A 24,545-nucleotide genomic window follows, 5' to 3' on the forward strand; every position below is an offset into this window, starting at 1 on the left:
GGAGACAAGATGGCGCCGCGGCTGGCGGCCCTGCGGGAGCGTCGCATCGGGCCGCGCGCCCGACGTCACGAGCCTGCCTAGGACCGCAGCCTTAGAGCCGGAGGGACTTCTAGAGATCGGCGATTTCAGTCTCCCCATTTTACAGAGGAGTAACCGAGGCCCCGGAGAGGGGGAGGTCTGCCCACGTCCGCGTACGTCACAACCTGGGGCGCGGATTTGCACCCCAAGCCCAGCACTCCTGTGTGCCGCACCCTCTGTGGACCTTCCCTTCTCCCTCAGTAAGGTGGGGGTGGGGACGGCCGGAGGGGGCGCCCTACCTCGTGAGGAGGCAGTCCGTGATTTGTCCGAGTTCGGAGCGGGCCCCACTTCACCATCCAACTGCCCCGACCCGCGACTCCTAGATTCCCTGCTGGCCCTGCCAGGCTCCTGACCCGTGCCCCGTGTGTGCGCACGCGCAGAAATGAGTGTTCTCCAAGACTCCGTCCCTCCCCCCACTCGGTGGTCTCTAGGCCCCTTTGGGCTCTGGCCTTCTGGGATTTGCGGCAGCTCCACGTGGCTAAGGAGCAGGGGAGGGAGGAGAAAACTCCTGTAGGGAGTTCTCGTGTTTGGGGGGAGGGTTCCCGAGCCAAAGGTCCTTCTTGGGTCCACTGCTGTTTTCTGCCTCTATAGGGGGCTCAAGCTCCCCGATGGGTGCCTTTGTGGAGACTTTGAGCAGGAAAGGGGAGGGGGAGTCACAGAATCACCCCTGCAGAGTGGGGCTGAGGGGCCGCTTTGGTCTCATCTCCAAGTTCTCTGGTTCTAGAGCAGTTCTAGATCAAAGCAAGCCTAGAGTAAAAGAAGTTTTCTCCTAGTGCAAAGAAGCCCTGGAAGGGCCGGCCCAGCTCTGGTTTAGTGGAACCCTGCGGCCTATGGGTCAGTCAACAAGGCCGGTTCTTTCAAAGTAGGCCAGAAGTTGGCCATAAAAATAAGAGCAGCGTCCTCTTCCCAAGCCTTCGTCTTATTCCCATGAAATTCTGGGAGCCGGTTCTGGAACCCGTGCACAAACCACATCCTAGAAGCCATTTCCTTCCCGGGCCTCGATGGGATCGGAGCTGTGGCTCAGCATTGACTCACGCGGCCTTCAAGCCTTTGCCCTTTTTAAGTTCAGCTCCTGGTTCATAAGATAAAATTAAGCTAGTAACAGCCTGCCCCGCCTGTGCCACAGGGTTATTCAGCAGGTAAGATCACAGACAGAGAGGTGGAAGAGACCTGAGAAGTAGTAAATAGAGAAAGAGATACTCGGAGCACTAATACCTAATGACAAGGGCCCCTTGTAGGAGATGGCATCGAGCTGAGACTTTAAAAAGTTAGGGGTTTGTTAGCTATGAGGAAGGAGAGCATTCTAAGCATGAGAAATGCAAATGCATGGAGGTGGGAGATCAAAGGAGGTGGTGGTGGTGGAAATATCCCATTAACCCATACAGCGAAGTGCTGTGCAAGTGTCTATTGTTCAGATTACCAGATCCAGTCTATTTGGTTCCAGCTGCAATTCTCCAGTTAGATTCTCCATTTTGTTCACCAGAAGCAGTTCCCAAAATCCAAATCCACCCACAAAGGACAAAGCTTTGATCCAAAGCATGAATGTGCCACAGGTTCTGAAGGTCGGGTCTCAGCAGTGACACCATCACTGGGTTATGTCTGGCCCCTCAATTGATCACAACTTTGGAGCATGTGTAAGTTTTTCTCTTTGTATGTGTAATAGAACATCCAGGCTGGAGAATCCTTAGAAGCCAGAATATCAGAGCTGGGAGGGCCCTTAGAACCCAGGAGGTCAGAGCTGGGAGGGCCCTTAGAACCCGGGATGTCAGTGCTTAGAGGGCCCTTAGAACCCAGAATATCAGAGCTGGGAGGGCCCTTAGAACCCAGGAGGTCAGAGCTGGGAGGGCCCTTAGAACCCGGGATGTCAGTGCTTAGAGGGCCCTTAGAACCCAGGAGGTCAGAGCTGGGAGGGCCCTTAGAACCCAGGAGATCAGAGCTGGGAGGGCCCTTAGAACCCAGGAGGTCAGAGCTGAGAGGGCCCTTAGAACCCAGGAGGTCAGAGCTGGGAGGGCCCTTAGAACCAGGAGGTCAGAGCTGGGAGGGCCCTTAGAACCAGGAGGTCAGAGCTGGGAGGGCCCTTAGAACCCAGGAGGTCAGAGCTGAGAGGGCCCTTAGAACCCAGGAGGTCAGAGCTGGGAGGGCCCTTAGAACCCGGGATGTCAGTGCTTAGAGGGCCCTTAGAACCCAGGAGGTCAGAGCTGGGAGGGCCCTTAGAACCCGGGAGGTCAGAGCTGGGAGGGCCCTTAGAACCCAGGAGGTCAGAGCTGAGAGGGCCCTTAGAACCCGGGAGGTCAGAGCTGGGAGGGCCCTTAGAACCCAGGAGGTCAGAGCTGGGAGGGTCCTTAGAACCCAGGAGGTCAGAGCTGAGAGGGCCCTTAGAACCCAGGATGTCAGTGCTTAGAGGGCCCTTAGAACCCGGGATGTCAGAGCTGGGAGGGCCCTTAGAACCCGGGAGGTCAGAGCTGAGAGGGCCCTTAGAACCCAGAAGGTCAGAGCTGGGAGGGCCCTTAGAACCCGAGAGGTCAGAGCTGGGAGGGCCCTTAGAACCCAGGAGGTCAGGGCCGGGAGAGCCCTTAGAACCCAGGAGGTCAGAGCTGGGAGGGCCCTTAGAACCCAGGAGGTGAGAGCTGGGAGGGCCCTTAGAACCCAGGAGGTCAGAGCTGGGAGGGCCCTTAGAACCCAGGAGGTCAGAGCTGAGAGGGCCCTTAGAACCCGGGATGTCAGTGCTTAGAGGGCCCTTAGAACCCGGGATGTCAGAGCTGGGAGGGCCCTTAGAACCCGGGAGGTCAGAGCTGAGAGGGCCCTTAGAACCCAGAAGGTCAGAGCTGGGAGGGCCCTTAGAACCCGAGAGGTCAGAGCTGGGAGGGCCCTTAGAACCCAGGAGGTCAGAGCTGGGAGGGCCCTTAGAACCCGGGATGTCAGAGCTGGGAGGGCCCTTAGAACCCGGGATGTCAGAGCTGGGAGGGCCCTTAGAACCCGGGATGTCAGAGCTGGGAGGGCCCTTAGAACCCAGGAGGTCAGAGCTGGGAGGGCCCTTAGAACCCAGGATGTCAGAGCTGGGAGGGCCCTTAGAACCCAGGATGTCAGAGCTGGGAGGGCCCTTAGAACCCAGGGTGGCAGAGCTGGGAGGGCTTTTAGAACCCGGGATGTCAGAGCTGGGAGGGCCCTTAGAACCCAGGAGGTCAGAGCTGGGAGTCAGACACCTGCGTTCAGAATCTGCTTCCAACATCCCAGCCGTGTAGTGCTGAGCAAGGAACTTCAGCCCTCTGAGTCTCAGTTGTGGTTTCAAGTCTGTAGTTACAACTCCATTACTGTGGGACAGACACTCTCAGACTCTTTGATCCTAAGACCCCTTTACTCTCTTAAAAATGATCGAAACCTCTAAAGAACTTTGTTTTTGTAAATTACATCTATCAAAACTTTAAGTATTGGAAATTAAAATATACATTTTAAAATTTATTAATTCAATTAAAATAATATAAATAAGCCCATTATATAGTATTCATTGTTTTTTAAAATTTAACTTAATTTAATTTTATTATTATTATTATTATTTTTTGGCAAAAGGCAGGTTTATTTAGGAAAGATTACAGAAAAAATGGTAAGATACAATTGAAATAGAGTGGGAGCGCATGTGAAAGACAAGTTCCTCAGTGGAACTCACAATTACCCAGTAGAAAGGGAGCACCCCATCAGGTTGGGGCAAGCAAAATCGTGAAAGGACTTAGTATCCTAAAAAAACTAATTAGCTGTACGGAAGGGAAGTAGGGTTGAGAAGCATAGAGGAGCTAGAGGAAATACCACATGCTATGGGGGAGAGTTAAGGGGAAAGACACCAGGAAGCAAAATGCCAGTGGCAGACTGTTCCAAAGGAAAGCCCATTATATGTTAACATAACAGTTTTAAATGAAAAATAATTCTATTTCCCAAAACAAAATTTAGTGAGAGGCATAGGAGTATTTTACATGTTTTTGTAAATCTCTTTAATGACCGACTTTATAGATGACAACTGGATTCTATCTGCTTCTACATTTGATCTGTTGCAATATTTGTTTTGGTTGAAGTATATGAAGAAAATTTGGCTTCATCTAGCTCTGAAGGTGGGAAAGCAAGGAGTCTCTTAATAGGCAGATAATATCTTAGTGTTATTATAAAAACAGGTTTGATTTTAAGGATCTCCTGAAAGGTACTCTGGCCATGGGCCTACACTTTGAGAATATTGTTCTAGGAAAGACTTGATAAGAAACCTTTTCTTCCAATACAAAGGAGTATCTTCCCATTTTATATTTTTAAAGGAACTGTTTGGTGCACTAGGATGAATTGATTTCCCCAGGATCATACAATATGTGCCAGAATTGAGACATGAGCCCTTTTTTTTTTTTTAATTAATTAATTTAATATTCTTCTCCAATTACTTTCAAAACAATTCTTTTTACATTTGTTTTTAAGATTTCTGATTTCAAGGTTCTCTCCCTTATCCTCACCTACAATTAAGAAACCATATGTGGAGTTATGCAAAACATTTCCATAAAAGTCAAGTTGTGAAAGAAAATAAAAACCCTCAAGAAAAATTAAGTTGGAGAGAATACTTCTATGTGTATTCAAACTCGACCACTTTCTTCTCAGAGTATGGATAGGATTTTTCATCATAAATCCTTCAGAGTAGTTGTGGATGATCATACTACTGAGAACAAAGTCATTTACAGCTGGTCATCTCAGAACCTTGCTATCAGTATACAGTATATTTCACTTTGTTCATGGAGGACTTTCAAGGTTTCTTTTTTTCCTGAGAGCATCGTGTGCATCATTTCCCAGAGAACAAAGAAGATTCCATCAGAGAAGCTTGCTTTGAAAACTTTTTTACAATTACTTTTGTTAATTGTATTTATTCTCTCTCTCTTTTCACTCTGTCCCTCCTCAGAAGTGTTTTGCTTCTGATCACTCCCTTCCCCAATATGCCCTCTTTTATCACACACCTCCCTTACCATATCCCATTCCCCTCCTATTTTCCTGCAGGGTAAAATATAGAAATTCATCTACACCCATGTTGAATATGTATATTATTTCCTATTTGAGCTAATTCTGATGAGAGTAAGTGAACACATTTCTAACTCTAAGGTCAGTTCACTATCCATTATACCACACTGCTACTAATTTTCATTTTCTGCTTCATAAAGTTGGGTATTTTTTGCTTGGCAAAGCTTAAAGCATTCTAGAAACAAAGTATTTTTTTACTAGGATCCTCAGGGGATCTTAGGTTCTTGTTCAATCACTCCATTTTATAGAAAAGGAAACTAAGAAATAACACAGAAAGTTAATGGCAAAGCAGTACTCCAGTGTTTTCTTTACTTTGTTACAGTTCTCTGGGAACTGGGTCATCCCAAGAGCCCCAAACCTTGGGAGATCCCAACCCGAGAACAGCTTCCCTCCTTGAGTTCAGCTAAGTGTCAGACATAGACCTACACAGGCTGAAATTCTTTTCCCTCTTCTCTTTTCTTCTTTCTCTTCTCTCTCCTCCTCCTCTTCCTTCTCCTCCTTCTTTTCTTCATATGCACATGTTCCTATGTATATGTATATATATATATATATATATGCACATATATATGTACACATACATGTAAATATGCATGGATATATATGTACACCCACACCCATATATAAAACACCCTAATTGCTCTTGCAATTTCCCAGACTCTAAAGGCAGCCTTAGAACTTAGAGCTTTCTAAGCAAAAGGTCCAGAGCTGAAAAGAACCTTAAGAGACCACCTAGTCCAGCCAGCTCATTTTGGCCAAGGCCCAGAGAGTGGAAGGGACTTGCTTGGAGTCATATAATGAATGAATGAATTGATTAATACAACAGAGACTTGAACCTCAGACTTCCAATTCTTGTCCTGGGGTTCTTATTTTTCTGTCATTCAGTGTCATTATCCACAGGCTGAGAGATTCCTCCTGACTCTAGGGCCATTGCTCTATTCACTGTGCCAGCTACCTGCTCCTAAATGAGACTAGATTGAGGGGTAATAGTTGCTTGAAGTCCACTCCTTGGTGCTGTACCCCACATTTCAGGGAGAATTCCAGAAAAAAAGTGGACCCAATTCCTGTAAGCACCAAAACTTTTTTTTTTTTTAAACTTTCATTAGTATGGATGGGAAATCTTTCTAAAAATAGGTTATGTGTCTCTCTTTTTTTAAAATAGAAGAGACTGAACAGAATATAACCTTTTTTTGTCTTTCCTTTTGGATGAGCTAGGCAGGATCTATCTAAAAATGGAATGGGCTGCCTTAAAAGATAGTGAGTTTGTCCTCGTTAGCAGGTGGATATTTTAAGGGGATTGAGGTAAAAGACAATTCGTGCTACAGATAGGGGAGAGACAAGAGTCCTCAGAGATTACTTTCAATTCTGAATCTCTGATCATTTTGAGGATCACTAAAAATATATTTCCCAGGAACATAGGGATTCCTTCAGGGGAACTATGTGGAGCTGTTTATCCCCTCCCTGGTGTGCTGGCTCTTTGAGACCTTCTATCTGTTCTTTATAGTTTTCCGTCTCTTTACTGACCGGTGTGGTATCCATTATCACTTCTCCTCAATGACTACAGGTATAACTCAAACTCCTGAGCTTTCCCATGTCTAATATGTTAGAGAATCATATAACCAAGCTCATTCTTACTGCATGCAAAATATGAGTAACTGGGCAGTGAGTGATGGAGTGTCTATTGAGGCTGTACCATGATATTACCTTTTGTGCTTCCTTAATTGTGTTTTGGACTAAATTAGTATGGGTGGATAAGTGACACCCCCCCCCAGCTCTGTGACTATAATTTTATCACTTAATATTGGCAGACATGGTATAGCATGTATTTTGTCTAAAGAATGTGATTCACTTCTAGAGGAAAAATAAATGTGTTTGGGAGGAAAAGGAAGACTTTCTCTCACCCCTGCAGCTTGTGATTTAATGGGCCTTCCAAAAGAGCCCCAAAATTCTTTGCTTGCTTTTTCTTTTCTTCTTTTTTTTACATAAAGCATTTTATTTTCAAAGCACATGCATAGATAGTTTTCAACATTCACCTTTGCAAAACTTTATGTTCCACATTTTTTCTCCCTCCCTTCCCCCGACCCCTGCCCTAGATGGCAAGTAATCCAATATGTTAAACATGTATAATTCTAGACATGTTTCCATAATTATCATGCTGCCCAAGAAAAATCAGATCAAAAAGGGAAAAAATGTGAAAGAAAACAAAATGCATTTGCTTACTTTTCTTTAGATTTATCCAATCTTTCCCCAGATACACTGCAGTCAAATGCTACTATGAAGGATGAAGTCTACTCCTGGCCAGCCCCAAGCGTGGAACTCAAAGGTTGAGCTTGCTAAGAATTAACTGCTCTTAGCACCTCTGATGGATGGAATTGTTAGCCTCAGAAAGGCCTCCTAGGAAAGATCAGGGGATTTATTAAAAGGTTTGGGGTGAGACATAATGGAAAGAGCACAGGTTAGGTGATGAGCATCCTTCTGCAGTCATTCCTTAAGCACCCATCACATGCCAAGTTTTGGCAAGACACTGAAGGCTGCTAACACAAAAGGGAGATGGCCCTTCCCTCAAGGAATTTACATTTTCCTTTGGTATCCCATTCTCCCACTGACTAGCTATGGGATCTTGGGTTTGTTTCCATGGGTCTCACTTTTCTCACCTGTAAAATAAGTTTTATTCCATAAGATGTCAGCATCAGAGCTTCAGACTGGCTCCAGTTACTTTCCATTATACCAGCCTGACTCTCATACCAAATATGCCCTTTGTATCCTGGCATAGCCCTGGGCATGACATCATCCCTTACAGGGAGTGGTTGAGTTGGATTGAATTGCCCCATTAGGGAAGAAGGTACCTGTATTATTAGTGACCGTAACAGGCTTCTGCAATGGTTTCAAATGTTGCTTCCTTTCTAAGTCTTTCTTGTTTGTTTGCCATTTACACAAGGGATAGATCCCAATTCACCCTCCAGGTAATGGGAATGACTTTAACTGAAGGACGAATGAGTGGTTAGAGTGTGTATGTTCTCCATCTGTTAAAATAGCAAATAGGTCAGAGTTTGCAGTCATATATGAAAAGATCAAAGACAGACTCCTTTTCTGCCTTAGTGTTCACTAAGCAAGTTGTGGGCTTTTTGGCTTAAGGGACATATAGTGTTGAAATCAGTGAAAATCAGAGTTGGGAGGGTCCTTAGAACATAGGATGTCAGAGGTGGGAGGGCCCTTAGAACCCAGGGTGTCAGAGCTGGGAGGGCCCTTAGAACATAGGATGTCAGAGGTGGGAGGGCCCTTAGAACACAGGATATCAGGACTGGGAGGGCTTTTAGAACCCAGGAGGTCAGGGCTGGGAGGGCCCTTAGAACCCAGGATGTCAGATCTGGGAGGGCCCTTAGAACCCAGGAGGGCAGAGCTGGGAGAGTCCTTAGAACATGGGATGTCAGCAAACAGAATAAGACTTAAGAGAGTTCTTAGTTAAAGCTGGGAAGGCATTTAAAACACAAAATGTCATAACTAAAAGGGACCTTCAAATATGTGGTTGTCAGAAGTGATAACAATCTTTGAACACAGAAGATGAAATTATTAGACACATGTATTGAATATACCCTAAGTCATATGTTTCTCTGTGAATTGTATGAGAGCAGCCCCACTCAAGAAAACGTCTGGGACTTGCAGCCATACCCCACCTCCATTGCTGCCACAGGGATAGGAAGGAGGCAGGTTGATGGCCAGAATGCTGGACACAAAAGTCAGGAAGACCTGAATCCAAATTTATCCTCAGACACTTAACTATGTAATCTTGGGCAAGTTCCTTACCCTGTCTGCCTCAGTTTCCTCAACTATAAAATGATGATAATAATAATAGCACCTACCTCACAGGGTTGTTGTGAGGATCAAATGAGATAATATTTGTAAAGCACTTTGCAAACCTTAAAGCGCTATATGAATACCAGTTGTTGTTATAGCTGTTATTATGGTTATTGTTATGACTCTTTCCTTGCTGCTTGGGATATGCATTATATACATATATAACCCTCTCCCCCTTCTAATTATTTCATCTGTCAGTGTGAACAGTGATTTTTTTGCCTTTGTACATGGTCTTCAGGGATTGCTGTGGTTGAAAAAAAATCGTCAGCCAGCAGCCAACCTGGCAATGTGCTTCTCCTAACTTCATGGATCTAGTCCTTGAATGACAGGTATATACTCTCTCCCTGAGCCTGTCTATAAATATCTCCAGCTTGGCTGGATCTGCAGTAGCTTCTATCACCTGCACACAATGAAGCATCAAGGAATGTGGGAGGAGGCTGGCTATGTAGCATCCCATTAAAAAGACTAAGAAATCCAGGGTTTGCAATCTTTGGGAATTCTATGCCTATGTTCTGAGCCCTCCCAGGATGCTGTGGGTGGGAGGCTGCTGCCCAGTAGGGAGTGACCTTCGACTTCTGCAGGAGGTAGACATTGGTGGATCATAGATCTCGGCCTGGACAGGGAGGAAGTCCATCTTGTCACACAGACAGTAAGAATCAGAGGCTGTGTGGGAACACAGATACTCTTGACTTCAGAGCCAAGGCTCTTTCCATATGTGGTCAAGGTGAAGGCAACTAACCAACCAAATCAGGCATCCGAGAGGAGCCATCCCAGGAAGGGCTTGGGGTCCACTGATCATTCCACAGAGAGCTGGTGAAATCATGGCTTAATGCTGTGATTTGGGCGGAAGGGATGTTTGGAAAATTGACTGACCTCTCTTTTGATTGTTATTTCTGAACCTTAAACAAAAGGAATTGTATTACCAAAACTTAAAGGGATTTTTCTCCCATTCTATGTGAATATATTCTCTGCATATTTTATATTGTATAGAAAAGTTAAAAGATTTCCATGTAAGTACAAATCATCACTTGTGTATTTATATAAAGGAATATTGCCTATATGTAAGTTGCAAAGCATAAGGACAATAAGAAACTACTGAGTTTGGCTACTTTTTTTTTTTTTTTTCTTTCTCTCAAACTGGAGGGAAGGGAGGATTCCTGAAACTGCTTGTCCTTTTCCCCACTCTGTACCCTTGCTCAGGGAATGTCAGAGGAGGGAATTGCTGATGATATTTTCTATGTGTGTGGGGGGGGAATTGCCTTTGTTCTCACTAAATGTATCTTGTCAGATTGTAACATCTATCTTTTTTAAAGAAAACTATTTGGTGAATTGATGGTGATGACTCTTGTCAATGGATTGATCAGAAAAGGAAAGTGCTTATTTTTTTTTAAAGAGAAAAGAAAAAAAATTGTCTGAATTCTTCTTGAATTAAGGAAACCTTTTCCTTGGGTGTAGCTCATGAAGAGAGAGATGACTCTTACAGAAAATGTACCAGAAGAAAAATAAAATATTTTGCAAATTGGAAGAAAAATATATCTTAGTAAAGACAAGGAGGCAACTTTCCCCTTTCCCCTGGAAATGTTGATTGAGCTAGGCTTATATGCAGATAGGGGAAAGGCAACACCTTGCCAAGTGTCTGACCAGTAACCTCGTCTTATGTCCAAACCAAAAACAGTCTCCTCCATGTAAGAGTGACAGAAATCTCTGCCATCTAAGGAAAAGTATTCTTTCTTGACCCTTTTTTTGCTTTGCGTCATGGACAATCCTGGGCCTCTGGTGAAGGTCTTGTTTTGTTTTGTTTTTGCAGTCAGGGTTAAATGACTTGCCCAAGCTCACACAGCTAGTAAGTGTCTGAAGCTTTCCTTCTGACTAGAGGGCCAGGGCTCTATTCACTACCCTCCCTAATTAGCCTCTGGGGAAGCTTATTACTTTTTCTAAGAATAATGTTTTTAAGTGCATAAACAAAAATATTTAAAATTACAAAGAAAGCTTAATTGTGTTGAGATATACTCAACAAAATATTTTTAAAAATAAGTTCACAGACCCCAAGTTGAGAACCCCCTGATTCAAGGAATGGATTATGGGTTCAGCCATAACTAGGAGTTCTTTTGCTTGTGCCCAGCCATTGGGTAAATAAATGGTTTTAAGAATGCCCTCAGTTGAGATAGGAAAATCTGGGTGGATTGGGCAGAGGTTCAAGCTAGCATATAAATTGGTAGCTTCCTATTTTTACTAGTTATTCTTGCTTAGTAGGTGCTAAACTTTGTTATTTGGGCATTGCTAGAAAACTCTAAATTCTGGATTCTGGGGCAAAACCCTGGTGGCCCATCCTAGTTACAGCTCCAATTTTGGGTGGAGGGGATGTGCACAGGTTTTGGTTTCTGGATTTCAGTTATCCTCATTCATTTAGGGAAGGGAAGGAAAGGGGAAAATCTTCAACAGAGTATCTACTCCGTGCAAGGCACTGATGAGTGCTTTACAAATATTATCTCATTTGATCCTTAGATTTTTAGCAAACACTACGCTCTTTTTCTCTGAGCAGAGAATAGAGACGAATAAGATACAGTCTATAATCTAAAAGAGATATCATCCTACCAAGAAAGATCAGAACCTGAAGTGGAAGAGGTTTTGTTTTTTTGTTGTTCAGTAGTTTCAATCACGTCCAGTTCTTTGTGACCCTACTTGGTGTTTTTCTTTTTGGCAAAGTGATTTGCCATTTCCTTCTCTAGCTCATTTTACATATGAGGAAACTGAGGCAAACAGTGACTTGCCCAGGATCACACAGCCAGTAAGTATCTGAGGCCAGGTTTGAATTCAGAAAGATGAATCTTTCTATATTCTATCCACTGTGACATGTAGCTGTCCACCTAAGGTAGAACAGGATCCTAGCATAAAACAGACTCATTTTTTAAAATAATATTTTTCCAATTATATATAAAACAATTTTATATTCATTTTTACAAAATTTTGATTTTCAATTTTTCTCCTTTCCTCCCCTTCCATTCCTAAAACAGCCAACAATTTGATAGAGGTTATATATGTGCAATAATGTAAAACAAATTTCCCTATTAGTCATCTTATGAAAGAAGAAACAGAGGTTTCCATTTTCAAGAGAGAATCATCTTAGGAAAAAGTCCAGATTACTGAGAAGACAGGAAAGGGAGAGGGGGAAGGTCCCCTCAAGGGCACCCAAGTAGCTAATGATAGCACTAGAATTAGAATTTAGGTCCCTTGATGCCTGGCCTGGTACTGTTTCTCCTGCCTCATCCTGCCTCTCATAAGCATCATGTCAGCTCCTCATTAAAATTTAGTGAAAATGTTACCTTGGCCCTTTTTCCCCCAATCAGCTAGTGTCTTCAATTTCCAAAGGACAAGAGCAAAAAAACATGGGCAGAGAGGAATAAAGGCTTGGTGGAGTTGTATGTGCAAGCCCATTTCAAGGCTACTGAGCATCAATCCTATTTCTCTTGCAAAACTTAAAACTCCATTAAAAAAGGAAAACAAAAACCTTCAGTGAATGTGTATATTTTTGCTTGCCTGGAAGGAAAAAACAGCTGAGTTTCCAAAATACATCAGTTACATAAGCTTTGACCCTTAATGGATTTTTGCTCTCATAGGATAATCTCAGAAGTCTAGAGCTGGAAGGGCACCCTCCTCTCCACATCAGTTGGTATCCCTCTGGAATCCTTGTCCTCTGCTCTAGTCCTCATTACAAACACAGATATGCTTTACTTATAGACTTATAGACTCCTATAATATTAGAATTGGAAACAATTCAGTAAACATCTACTGAACCCTCTTTATTTGGCAGATAAGGGAATAGATCCTTTGAGAGGGGAAGTCCAAGGTCACAAAAAGAACCAGTGTTGGGGCCTAGAGGTGGTGACAGAAATCTACATCTTTTGACTTATTCTGGGTTTTTTGTGTAAGTAATATTTCCAAGTTCATAAATATCTCTAGTAAAATGCCCAATTAAAAAAATTAACTACTTTGTGTGGCTATCTTTTACAAGTATATTCTTTGCCTTCTTAAGCAGAGGCCACTGAACATAATTTAGTCTTTTCCTGTTGATTTAGGAAGACCAAAGTGGTTTCTCTAGCTTTGTGGCTGATAGCAATCTTAAATAAAGTCCAATGATTTTGTAGCTGGCAGTTAAATAGGAATGTCCAACAAATAATCTAAGTCAGGGGCATATAGCCATGTGACTTCATCTAGCATTTTTGTTCCTTGTGTCATGTTGATTTGCCAGCCAACCTAAAGAATTATGGGAAGCTAGAAGAAGCCGTGGATCCTGTTTCATGCAGTTCCTTGATCGTTTTGTTTGTATAAAATCCTCTAGAAGAGTGAAAGGATGGGGATGGACATAGAAGTTTTCTAACCCCAAGTCAGGCAGTTGGCTAGGACCAAGGTCTTTGGAATGAGAGCAGAAATGAGTCAGAACAGCAGAATTAGTCCCAGCCTGAGTGTGCTGACTGGGTGTGGCAGTCAAGATGTCAGCCTTCCCTTACCAGGGGAAGCTTTCCCCCAGCAATCAGTGGCGTAGAAAAATATGGGGCAGAAAGAATTGAAGACTAGCTGATGCTCTTGAAGAGTAGTTCTGCAAATAAATGCAGCCGCTAGAAACCAGTAAAACTGCCAGCAGGGATGATCCATCACCTGGCAGAGATGCACTGGCCAACAGAGAAAAGGGACAGAGGGGCAGCTCCCAGCCCACAGTATCAGCAGAGAGAACAGCTACGTCTCAAGAGGGCATCGTACAACTGATGCTGCCTTAGCCATGCCCGTGCCCTACATGTGTGCCTTTCACATGTGTTCTGTACCACTTGTTCCCTGCGCATGTTTCCTCCAACATTATTCCTGATCACTGGTACCCCTCTGTGAGTCTTCCATGTATTGTCATAGTATATTCTACCCTCCCCCATGATGGCGTGACCACTTGTGGCAGACCCTGTGGTCTAAGGGAAATATGTGTGTGTTATCTAATTTGATTAAATGTTTTTTGCTTTATATCGCATGTTTGGTTTATTAAGAGAAAACATCACTGGGGGTTGTGAACTCCAGTGTAGGCACTGAGCTGTACCCACAAAGTGACTTAACCCTGGTAAAATTCTCTGTGGGGAGGGGGGAGGCACATGGCATTAGCACAGATGCAACATATCACCAATCTGATAAATATTATATGTAAAGCCTTGGGAATAATGCTGATGATTCAAAATCACAGAGCCTTCCCTCAGGACACTTCAATTAAATCTAGTATAGAAGATTCATCACATATACCATGGGAAATGGCAGAATATGATAGGAGCAAACTGGAAATCTAGACAAGATCGATGCTTTCAGCAGAAGGATAAGGGAAGGCTTCATGGAGGAAGAAAAGGAAACTGAGCTTTACCTCAAAGCACAAGAGAGGTCCAATGGAGTGACAGACTTTGGATCCCTGGAGTTGAGCCCAGTGCCTGGGGAGGTGCTTCATAAATATTCTCAAATTGCTGGCTAAAGCCTTGCCAGGGTCACACAGCTAGGAAGTGTTAAGTGTCTGAGAGCAGATTTGAACTCGACTCCTCCTGAATTCAAGGCTCGTGCTCTATCCACTGCGCTACCTAGTTGCCCCTGTTTTTCTCCACTATCTTTTGCCTTACTAGGATTTGCAATGTCTCAGTCAGTTTTGACTCCTAGCTTTCTTTCCTTCACTACCCACGTGCAATGAACTGCCAAGTTTTGTCTATCACATCCATCCCCTTCTCTCCATTTAAATAATTCCAGCCACGACAACTGCAATAGATTCCTAATTATTCTCCTTGCTTCCAACCTTCCTTCCCCAATACATCCCCCTGGAGGAGTCAAATTGATCATTGTTCGTCTATGTGACAGGTTTGTGCTAAGAACGAATGTTACACAGACCCAAGGCAGTGTAGTGTTTCACCGCCAAAGAGCTCACAATCTAGTGAAGAGATAACAAGCAAACAAAGGTATATACTGGGTAAATGGGAAATAATTAGGGAATGAGCTAGATTTAAGAGGGGTTGGGAAAGACTTCCAGTTGGGACTTGAAGGGAGTCAGAGAAGGGAATAGAGCTGAGAGGGAGAGCATTGAAGGCTTGGGGGCCAGCTGGAGAAATGCCCAGAACTGAGAGATGAGGTGTCTTGTTTTTGGAACAGCCAGGAGGCCAGAGTTACTGGGGGAGTAAGACTGGAAAAGTAAGAGGAGGCTAGATTATGAAGGACCTTAAATGCAAATAGAGCACTTTGTATTTGGTTCGGGGGACAATAGGGAGCCACCATAGTTTGTTGAGTGAAGGAGCTGACATGGTCGGGCTATTGCAATAAATAGTCCAGATGTGAGCTGATAAAGGTCTGCACTAGAGGGGTGACAATGTCAGAGGAAGGAAGGGGACTTATTCAAGAGATGCTGCAAAAAGGAAATCGGCAGGTCTCGGCCACAGGTTGAGGAGGAGACGGAGGGAGAGACAGTAATAGATCCAGGATGATTCCTAGGTTATGAGGACATATTTATAAGAAACAGGCGGCTACTGAAGATATGCAAAGATTAAAGATAATTGATATATTCTTTGACCACTTATCATTTGAAAAATGATTTGTATTCTTATAAATTCCACTCAGTTCTCTATATATGTGAGAAATATAAATTGAGAAATTTACTTGCTGTAAATTTTCTCCCCTCAATTTCCTGCTTTCATTCTAATCTAATCTGCATTGGGGTAAAAAGTTTTTATAGCAAGTTTCAAAGGATAAGGATATGAACAAAAGGTTTACCGAAAAAGAAATCAAGGCTACCTATAGTCATATGAAAACTGCTCCAAATAACTCTTGATTAGAGAAAAATAAAATAACTCTGAAGTACCACCTAATTCCTAACAGATTGGCTAATACAACAAAAAAGGAAAATGTCAAATGTTGATATGGGAAAATTGGAACACTAACACACTGTTGGTAAAGTTGTGAACTGATTCAACCATTCTAGTGAGCAATTTGGAATTATCCCAAAAGATTTTAAAATTGTGCATATCCTTTGACCCAGAAATACCACTAGAAGGATTGTATCTCAAAGAGATAAAAATAGAATAAAAGGGAAGGAAAAGGAAAAGGATTTCAACATACAAAAATATTTATAGCAACTCCTTTTGTGATAGCAAAGAATTGCAAATGCCCATTAACTGGAGAATGGGTGAACAAGTTGTGGTATTATTGTTGGTTGTCCTTCCTTCAACAAGAGGACCAATGACATCATGAGGGTGATATTCTGATTTATGAATAAACTGGATTTAAGTGAGTCAGAGCTTCCAGAGTAATTGCAGTAAAGTGGTAAGACAAAAGTTAACTGTTCAAATAATTATATTTGCAAATCATGTTAATTTACAACCATCCAAAAAGAAACATTGTTTCCCCTCCGAATTGCAAAGGTCCAGGATTGCTTCTCTGAAGGGCTCAGAATAAGTCCTGGTCCTCGTTGGCTGCCAAAATGTAAAGGTCTGGTCATCTCTAAGTTATCCTTGGGGACTGCTGTCTCAACTCAGTCTCCCAGCCAGACTCTGTCCCAGACTTGACTACTACCCAGACCCAATGATGCCCTCTTTTATCCTCCAAAAGATTGTAGTGAGAACTCAACAGGGCTTGTGGGAAACACTTCAACCAATGAACTTTCTCCCTCAGAATTCCAAAAGTGTAAACTCCCTTTAAAGGCCGGAACCAAAGGTGTGAATTCTGAGCTAGAGAATTGTTTAGACAACCTGAGTTCTCACCTTGTAATCCTAACAAAGAATATTTCATTATGATAGCAGAAATTAAAGGAAGATTCCAGTGAAATGACTACAAAACACTTTTTTTCCTGCTGCTTTCTGGACAAAATTCATTAACTACAAAATTTAATGCTGCTTTTGTTACTCTTACATACTGAGTTACAATCTGGTTCAGCTGCTTACATTTCATATTCTTGATTTTAGGAGTGTTTTTATTTATATTTAAAGTATTGTCTAAAAAACACTTTGGTTGCTATAAAGAACTAAATATAAAAAGATATTCAAATTTTCAAAAGGTTAAGAATGTTTCCAAATCTGGAAGAAAAATTTCTTTTCTCACCTGTATATTTTGTTTCTCACTTGCAGAAAATGAAAAATAAGCTGACAATTAAATAAAGAAGTGGTGTTCATTGAAAAAGTCAAGGCAAGTAGGTGGTGCAATGATAGAGTGCTGGGTCTGAAGTCAGGAAGATCTGAATTCAAATCAAGCCACTGATATGTACTAGCTGTGTGATCTTGAATAAGTCACTAAATTACCATTTGGCTCAGTTTCCTCAACTGTAAAAATAGGGTTAATCATAACATCCACTTCCTGATAGTGTGTGGATTAGTTGTGTGGATAAAATGAGATAATATTTGCAAAGTGCTTAGCATAGTAATAGGGACATAGTAGGTGATTAATAAATGCCCATTTCCTTTCTTTCTACCAAGTAAAATATCCAGTATAAAGAAAAAAGTTGCAATCAGTCAAGATAATCATATGAGATCTTTTTCAGGAAACAATGAGCAGAGAATCTAATTGTAATTTTTAAAGTCATGTCATTGAATCATTCAGACGATTTTAGGAGAACACTACAAAATTATGGAGAATGTATTATTTTTTAATAGAAGGCACATAATCTATTAGTGAAATAAAAATTTCCAAATCCTAATTTTCTAGAATCACTAATTTTGGAAGACCATACACACACAAATTAGTTCAAACAGAAGAACTCATAGCAAAGAAGTCACAATTTAAGGTGTAATTCTCTCTTTCTTTTTCTCTTTTGTTCTCACTCTCTCCTTAAACACCCACATCCACACCCATTTATACACAAACAGGTTTTGATATAGGGTTGTGCTGGAATATTATTGTGTTCTAGAAATGACAAGCTGAATGTATTTAGAAAAACCTAGAAAGACTTACATGAACTGATGCAAAGTGGAGTAGAACCAGGAAAACATTGTATATAATAGCAGCAATACTATATGATGATCAGCTGCGAATAACAGTTATTCTCAGCAATACAATGATCCAAGACAATTCTGATGTATTCATGATGAAAAATGCTATCTACTTCCAGAGAAAGAACTGGTAGAATCTGAATGTGGCTCAAAGCACTTTCACAAATTTTCTTTATCTTCCTTTTTTGTCTGTATTTTTCCTCACAACATAACTAATATGGAAATATGTATTACATGACCATACATGTTTAACCTATATCAAATTGCTTACCCCCTCAGCGAGAGGGGAGGGGAAAGAAAGAGGGAGAGAATTTAGAACTCAAAATTTTTAAAAATCATGTTAAAAAAGAAGATCACTGACAGAATAGGGATGTCAGAGGCAACTGCTGGAGGAAATGAAATGAAGTGGGTTAGGTGGTGAAGGTACAATAGTGTGCATTGGTAGAAAATAAGACCACCTGTTCTTGTATGACAGGTTGTTTCATTTTGTGGGGGTTGGGGGGTGTTTTTTGGCTTTCTCAAGGGATAAAAGTGGGAAGAAAAGAGGGAGAGGGTTCAAAACTGAAAATAAAATGAAGAGGCAAACAAGTTGATGCTTGATTTTAGAGGCAATAGGGAGTCACTGAATTTACTGGATAAAGGAATGGAATAGTTAAGATTTAAGAAAAATGACAAAGAAGACTAGATTAAAATGGGAAGAGACTTGAGGCAGGGAAACCAATAAAACGAGGCTGTTTTGATAACCTAAGCTTTTTATTTAGTTGTTTTCAATCTTGCCCAACACTTCATGGTGGGTTTTCTTGAGAAAGATACTAGAGTGGTTTGCCATTCCCATCTTCAGCTCATTTTTATAGATGAGGAAATTGAGGCAAACTAGGTGAAGTGACTTGGCCAGATTCACACAGCTAGTAAATGTCTGAGGCCATATTTGAACTTGGGAAGATGAGACTTCCTGATTGCAGGCCTTTGGCACTCTGAAATATGGAACCACCTAACTGCCCTAGCCTAGACTAGAAGTGGTAGTGATGAGGGGTGCCTGGCTACTCGTGTGGTGATTACTGACTGAAATGAAGGCTGCTCTCAGAGACTCCAAGGAAATCAAAGCAGAGAGCATTACCAAGAACCTATAGCTGTGAAATTAGGGTGAGTACAAGAAGGAAACTTTGTAAAGGGCTAAAGTAGTATTCCAGTTAAAATGGGACAGATGTTTAGAAAAACAGCCTTCTTTTCCAATTCAAGGAAAATGCGTAGAGAGCATTGTCAGACTTTGGAAAAATCAAGGTTTGATTGTAATTTGGGAGCAGATCATTGAACTTTTAGAAACCATATAATACACATCTCCTTGGTTCTCTAAGGAAAAAGAATTAGTCTAGATGAGTGGAAATTAGTAGGAGAGCAACTATGTGAATACGACAATAATAATTGACCTGACTCAATTTCCAAAGAAACACTTTATACATATAACAATACAACTGGCTTTAGGAAATTATATAAGTTATAGAATAAGGAGAAAGAAGAAAGAACAGGAGAGGGAGGATACAGATAAACTAGATGAAAAGGATGAAGAATCAGATAAGAATGGAGTTAAGTACAATTATGAGTGTGGTGCTTCACATCAGGAGCCATTAGGACATTCTCCATCCCCTGACCTACCTCCTTCAATTAACTCTTCATGGGTGGAGGGAGAAGGAGGAAGGGAAAGGGCAGTGACACAATCAGTACCACCTATGAAGCAGTCTATGGCAAGATTACAAAAGGCATTGGTTAAAGCCAAAAAAGGACAGGGTATATCTGATTTTAAAATAAAAGCATACCCTGTTATTGAAGAACTTGACTCTTCAGGTCAACAAAGGAGAAGATACACTCCTTTTGATCTGGAAAAAATCAAGGATTTGAAAAAGGATTGCACTCTTTATGGGGCTGCATCATCTTATGTTAAGATGCTACTAGAAAATTTGGCTTATGAAATCTTAACCCCTAGTGATTGGAAATCCATAGCAAGGACATGTTTAGAACCTGGACAAAACTTGTGGTAGCTTTCTGAATATAGTGAATTATGTAGGATTCAAGCCCAACAAAATAGGCAAACAAGTTAATATACAAATCACCTTTGACCAACTAGCAGGTGAAGGTCAGTATGCAGAGAATTCAGCATATATTAATTATCCCATAGCAGATTCAGACCCCTTACACACACTAGTCTCTTTATCTCTTGGGAAGACTCTAAGTTTCAATGAAGGTACTGAGCTAAGTTTATGTAGAGGGAATTTCCCATACTGAGAAATACAGGTCCTGTGGTGTTCCTGTGCTTTCGACTTAGAATCTCACAGAGTGGAAAGGAACCTTAGAAATCTCCTAGTCCAATCCCTTCATTTTTTTTTCCCACTCAAGATTTTTTATCCTTGAGAAAATTCCTCCAAATAATGTAATTTTATTTTAAATAAGTGTATATGTTCTTCATGAAAGCTTTACTGAATGTTAAATTTTTATGAATACTAATTACAAATAATTTGAAAATACTCAAAATATGATTAAGTTGGATAGAACATCAGCCCTGAAATCAAGAGGATCTAGTTCAAATCTAGCCTCAGACACTCAACACTTCCTAGCTATGTGACCCTGGGCAAGTCACTTAATCCTAATTGCCTCAGGAGAAAAAAATGATTAATTTTACTTGTAAATTATTTAAATATTAATTTAATATATATTATAAATTATAAATAAAAATCAATATAATTACAATTATAAATAATATTAATGATAAAACAAACTACAAATAACTTGAAAATACTTTACTCAAATTCTGATTGTTTACTTGTAAATTATTTAAATATTAATTATAAAATGTACTCTGGTATTGCGCATTTTCTTCAGTTCTTAATAAAAGCTCACTTGCATGTGATCAAGAAAGTTCAATAAGCATTTATTAAGTACCTACTATGTGCAAGGCACTAAAATAAAGATGAAACTAGCAGTTGAGAACCATTTGCAACCTGGCCTAGATGTACTATCAGAAAAGTGCCCTCTGTACTTCATTTTTTGGCAACACTTATCTATTTTATTCACCTGTAGTTAAGAATTTGTGTAAAAAAGTCTAATTTTCTCCATTTTTCTAAAATGCACACTGTCAAGATCAGGCTAATTTATATTTCTTTACAAATTTAAAAAGAATCAAGCAAGACAAATGGTCATACAGTTTTTAGCTATGTGATCCTCTCCTCCCCAAAGTGTGTGACCTTAAAATGGAGATATGGCAAGCAGCACCTTTCTCTATAGGCAGCTAGGTGGAGCCCTAGTGCATAGAGCAGTGGGCCTGGAGTCAGAAGGTCTGGTCAAGAGTTCAAATGTGTTCTCAGACACTAGTGGTGTCTCCCTTTCTCTCACACTCCCACCCCTCAAAGCCAAGCTGGTGTTTGCTGTTGTTCAATGGTGTCTAACACTTGGTTACCCCATTTGGGGTCTTCTTAGTAAAGTGGTTTACTAAATTTTTTCTCCAGCTCATTTGACAGGTGGGAAACTGAGGCACAGACGTTTAAGTGACTTGCCCAAATAACACCGCCAATAAGTGTCTGAGAAGATGAGTTTTTCTGACTTGGGGCTCAGTATCTACTGGACCAGCTCACTGCAAGCGGTTGCTAGGGCCTGTCAATTTCACATCTGCATCACTTCTGAAATACGATGTACTCCGCGCCTGCTCTGGTGTAGCCGCTCATCACCAAACCCCTGGATCCCTGCAATAACCTGCTGGTGGGGCTGCTTGGCTGAGTCTCTCCCCAGTCAGCCCCAAGTGATTCTTCTAAGGCAAAGATACCATCATGTACTGTCACTTCATCGATCAAATGCAAAGTTTCCGTAACCCAGCTCTAGCTTTCCAGTCTTCTTGCACCTCCCACCATGGATGTTCTCTTGTGTGCAGTGACACTGTCCTCCTGGATATTCCACCCGGTCTTGATTCTCTCCGGCTCTCCCCATGCGAGGAAAGCTCTCCATCCTCAGGCTCTGCCTAAAATTACACTTTCTCCAGGAGGCCTTTTCCTAAACCGTCCCACTTCCGGTGTCTTCCTCTATACTCATTTATTCTGTACCAGGTCGGTCTGAATTTGTTTCCCTCATTGGACTGGGTTCTTTGGTGTCAGAGACTACTTTTTTTTGCCTCTTTTGCAGCTTAGACTAAATCGCGGCACATAGTAGGTGCTTAATATTTCTTGCCTTACCGACTTAGTCCTGTTACTAAAGGAAGTACCTCTAAGGTTAAGAGGTCTGCTTTGTGTATCTTACACATCTCTATTTTTTTATGTCCTCCCTCCTGGAAGGCACGTGTTCGGTGGGTGTGTTGATTTTTGTATCCCCAGTGCTTAGCACAGCACCTGACACATAGTAGTCCTCAATAAAGGCTTGCAGACTAATACTAATACCAAGCGCCTAGAACATACAGTTTAGAAAAAAAGTAGTCCCTTCATGAACAGTGCTGAAAGGAATGGAACAGCATTTCTTGATAGGTAATAAGCTCCCCATCCACTGGAGGGATTCAAAGGCAGGAAGGATGACTTTCGGGAAAGGAATGGACCAGTCCCTCGTCCGAGAGACCACGAGGAGGCAGACCGCCACGCACCCCAGGAACTCCACCCCACCATCCTCCCCTCCCTCGACGGCCCCTTAACCGCCTTCCAGAAACGCCACGCCCCCGTCACGAGAGCAAAGAACCGCCTGAGGGGGCGGGGACTCAGCTAGGGCACCTGGAAGTTGTAGTCCGGGACGGCCTCCGTAGGTCCACATCTGGTCCCGCGAAACTACGATTCCCGTCGTGCCCCGCGGCCTCGGAGAAGAGAGCTCGAGGTGGGGGGGGGGGGAGAGAAGGAGAACAGGCAGCCGGCGAGCTTACTGCCTGTTGCTAAGCCTCGAAGGAAGCTCTGTGCTCCGGCTGCGCTCAGGTAAGGTCGAGGAAAAGCTCTGTCCGGCGGGCGGTGGGGGGACGTAGGTTCAGTGCAGCCGCGAGGTTGGGCTGCGGCGGGCCACGCCCCCTCTGCCTTATAGCTTGGCCCCTCCTGGGCCTGGGCCTGGGTCCCAGCCTGGAGGGTCCTGGGAGAGAAGGGAGGGGCTGGAGGGGAGAGGGGAAGAGGGGGAGAGGGAGAGACGGACCGAGGGAGAGAGGGAGAAGGGGAACGGAGGTTGGAGAGGAAGAAGGGGAAGGGAAGAGGAAAAAGGAAAAGGGAGGGAAGAAGGAAAGAGGGAGAAGGGAGGAAGCAGGGAATGGATCTGGGATGAAGAGGGGGAGGGGAGGAAAAAAAGAAAAGAAGGAGTGGAGGAGAGAAAGGGGGTGGGGAAGGGTGGGGAGGGGAGGAGGGGCAGAAAGGCCGAAAGAAAAGGTGAAACTCCTTCCGGAGCCGGGTGGCCGGCTGGGCGCACACGTGGTCGGGGGTTGGGCTGCGCTCCGGGGGCTGCGCTGCCGGTGGGATTCTGGAGCTTGAGAGGAGGCATTTCCTTGGGAAGGAGCTATTGCACTCTTCCCTCTTGGTGTCTCTGAAAATTTCTCTCCCCCCGGCCGAGCCCCTGTTTGCTGATCTCCCCCCATCTCTCCCATGACAGCTGCAGGTGAGCACTTCCGCCTCCCCGGAGTCGGAAGTCCCGTTCAGGTGGTGTTTGGACTGACTTGAGATGCCCTTATCTCGTTAGAACCGTGAATGAATGAAAGAAAAAGCATTTACGAAGGATTGTGAATTATTGTACCATTGTTTTTGTATATTTTAATATATTATCTTAGACAATCAGTCAAACCTGTGCTCGCTGAGCTGTTGGGCCGAGCACTAGAAACGCCCTAAAGAAGCGCGCATTCCTGTGGTCCTTGTTTATTCAAATTGTATTTAGTCATTTTAACATTTTTAAAACTCCCAAAACTCCCTACCCCCTCGTGGAGAAGCCAAGCAATTCGCTAGAGGCTATGCTTGTAAAGTTATGCAAAACATTTCCATAATAGTCGTTGCCAAAGAAAAGGTGAGACCAAAAAAACTTCAAGAAAAATAAAGAAAAAAAGTGTACTTCGGTCTGTACTTAGACACCATGCGCAGGTTCTCTGGGGGCGGACATTTTTCATCATAAGTAGAACCTCCGTCCTCATAGGTGTCTCGGTGTCTTTGAGACCCCGTTTGGGATTTTCTTGGTGGAGGTACTGATGTGTTTGCCATTTCCTGGTTCAGTTGACAGATGAGGAAACTGAGGCAAACCAGCATAAGTGACTTGCCCAGAGGCAGACAGCTAGTGGCAAGTGTCTGAGGCTGGATTTGAACTCAGGAAAAAAAATGAGTCTTCCTGACTCCAAGCCGAGTGCGCTATCCACTGCCGGCTTTTATACAATTGGGTGCAGACAGCCTGTTGTGTGAGGAGACTCTGTGTAAAATGATTTTTAGTATGGATTTGCCAGCAAACTGGGAAATGGAGAGGAGGAGGGAGGAGGGGGTGCAGCCCCTTAAAGGGGGAAGGAGTCAGTGCATGATTCTTTGCTGGGGGCCTGGAACAGTCTGGAGCAGGAGGAGGAACTTGTGCTAATTGAGGCCTGGCCTGAAGCTAGAGGAAGAAACACGCTCAGAGGCGGGATGTGGA

At 42.8% G+C, this 24,545-nt stretch overlaps 2 protein-coding genes across 3 annotated transcripts in view; both read left to right on the plus strand.

Moving 5' to 3' along the window:
* Positions 1-22,756: 22,756 nt before the first annotated feature.
* SCAMP4 (secretory carrier membrane protein 4) overlaps positions 22,757-24,545 on the plus strand; it is a 71,447-nt gene continuing 69,658 nt past the window's right edge. The window contains exon 1 of one of the 2 annotated variants that reach the window (XM_074303694.1): positions 22,757-22,879. The gene's annotated coding sequence lies outside the window, so the exon portion shown is untranslated. Of the gene's footprint in view, positions 22,880-23,450; positions 23,541-24,545 lie in introns of those variants that run through there. The other variant, XM_074303702.1, reaches the window with a different exon arrangement.
* The window catches only part of ADAT3 (adenosine deaminase tRNA specific 3), a 39,821-nt gene continuing 38,065 nt past the window's right edge, over positions 22,790-24,545 (plus strand). The window contains exon 1 of the mRNA XM_074303679.1: positions 22,790-22,879. The gene's annotated coding sequence lies outside the window, so the exon portion shown is untranslated. The remainder of the gene's footprint in view (positions 22,880-24,545) is intronic.

This window comes from Sminthopsis crassicaudata, chromosome 1, assembly GCF_048593235.1.
Source record: "Sminthopsis crassicaudata isolate SCR6 chromosome 1, ASM4859323v1, whole genome shotgun sequence".
NCBI classification, from domain to species: Eukaryota; Metazoa; Chordata; class Mammalia; order Dasyuromorphia; family Dasyuridae; genus Sminthopsis; species Sminthopsis crassicaudata.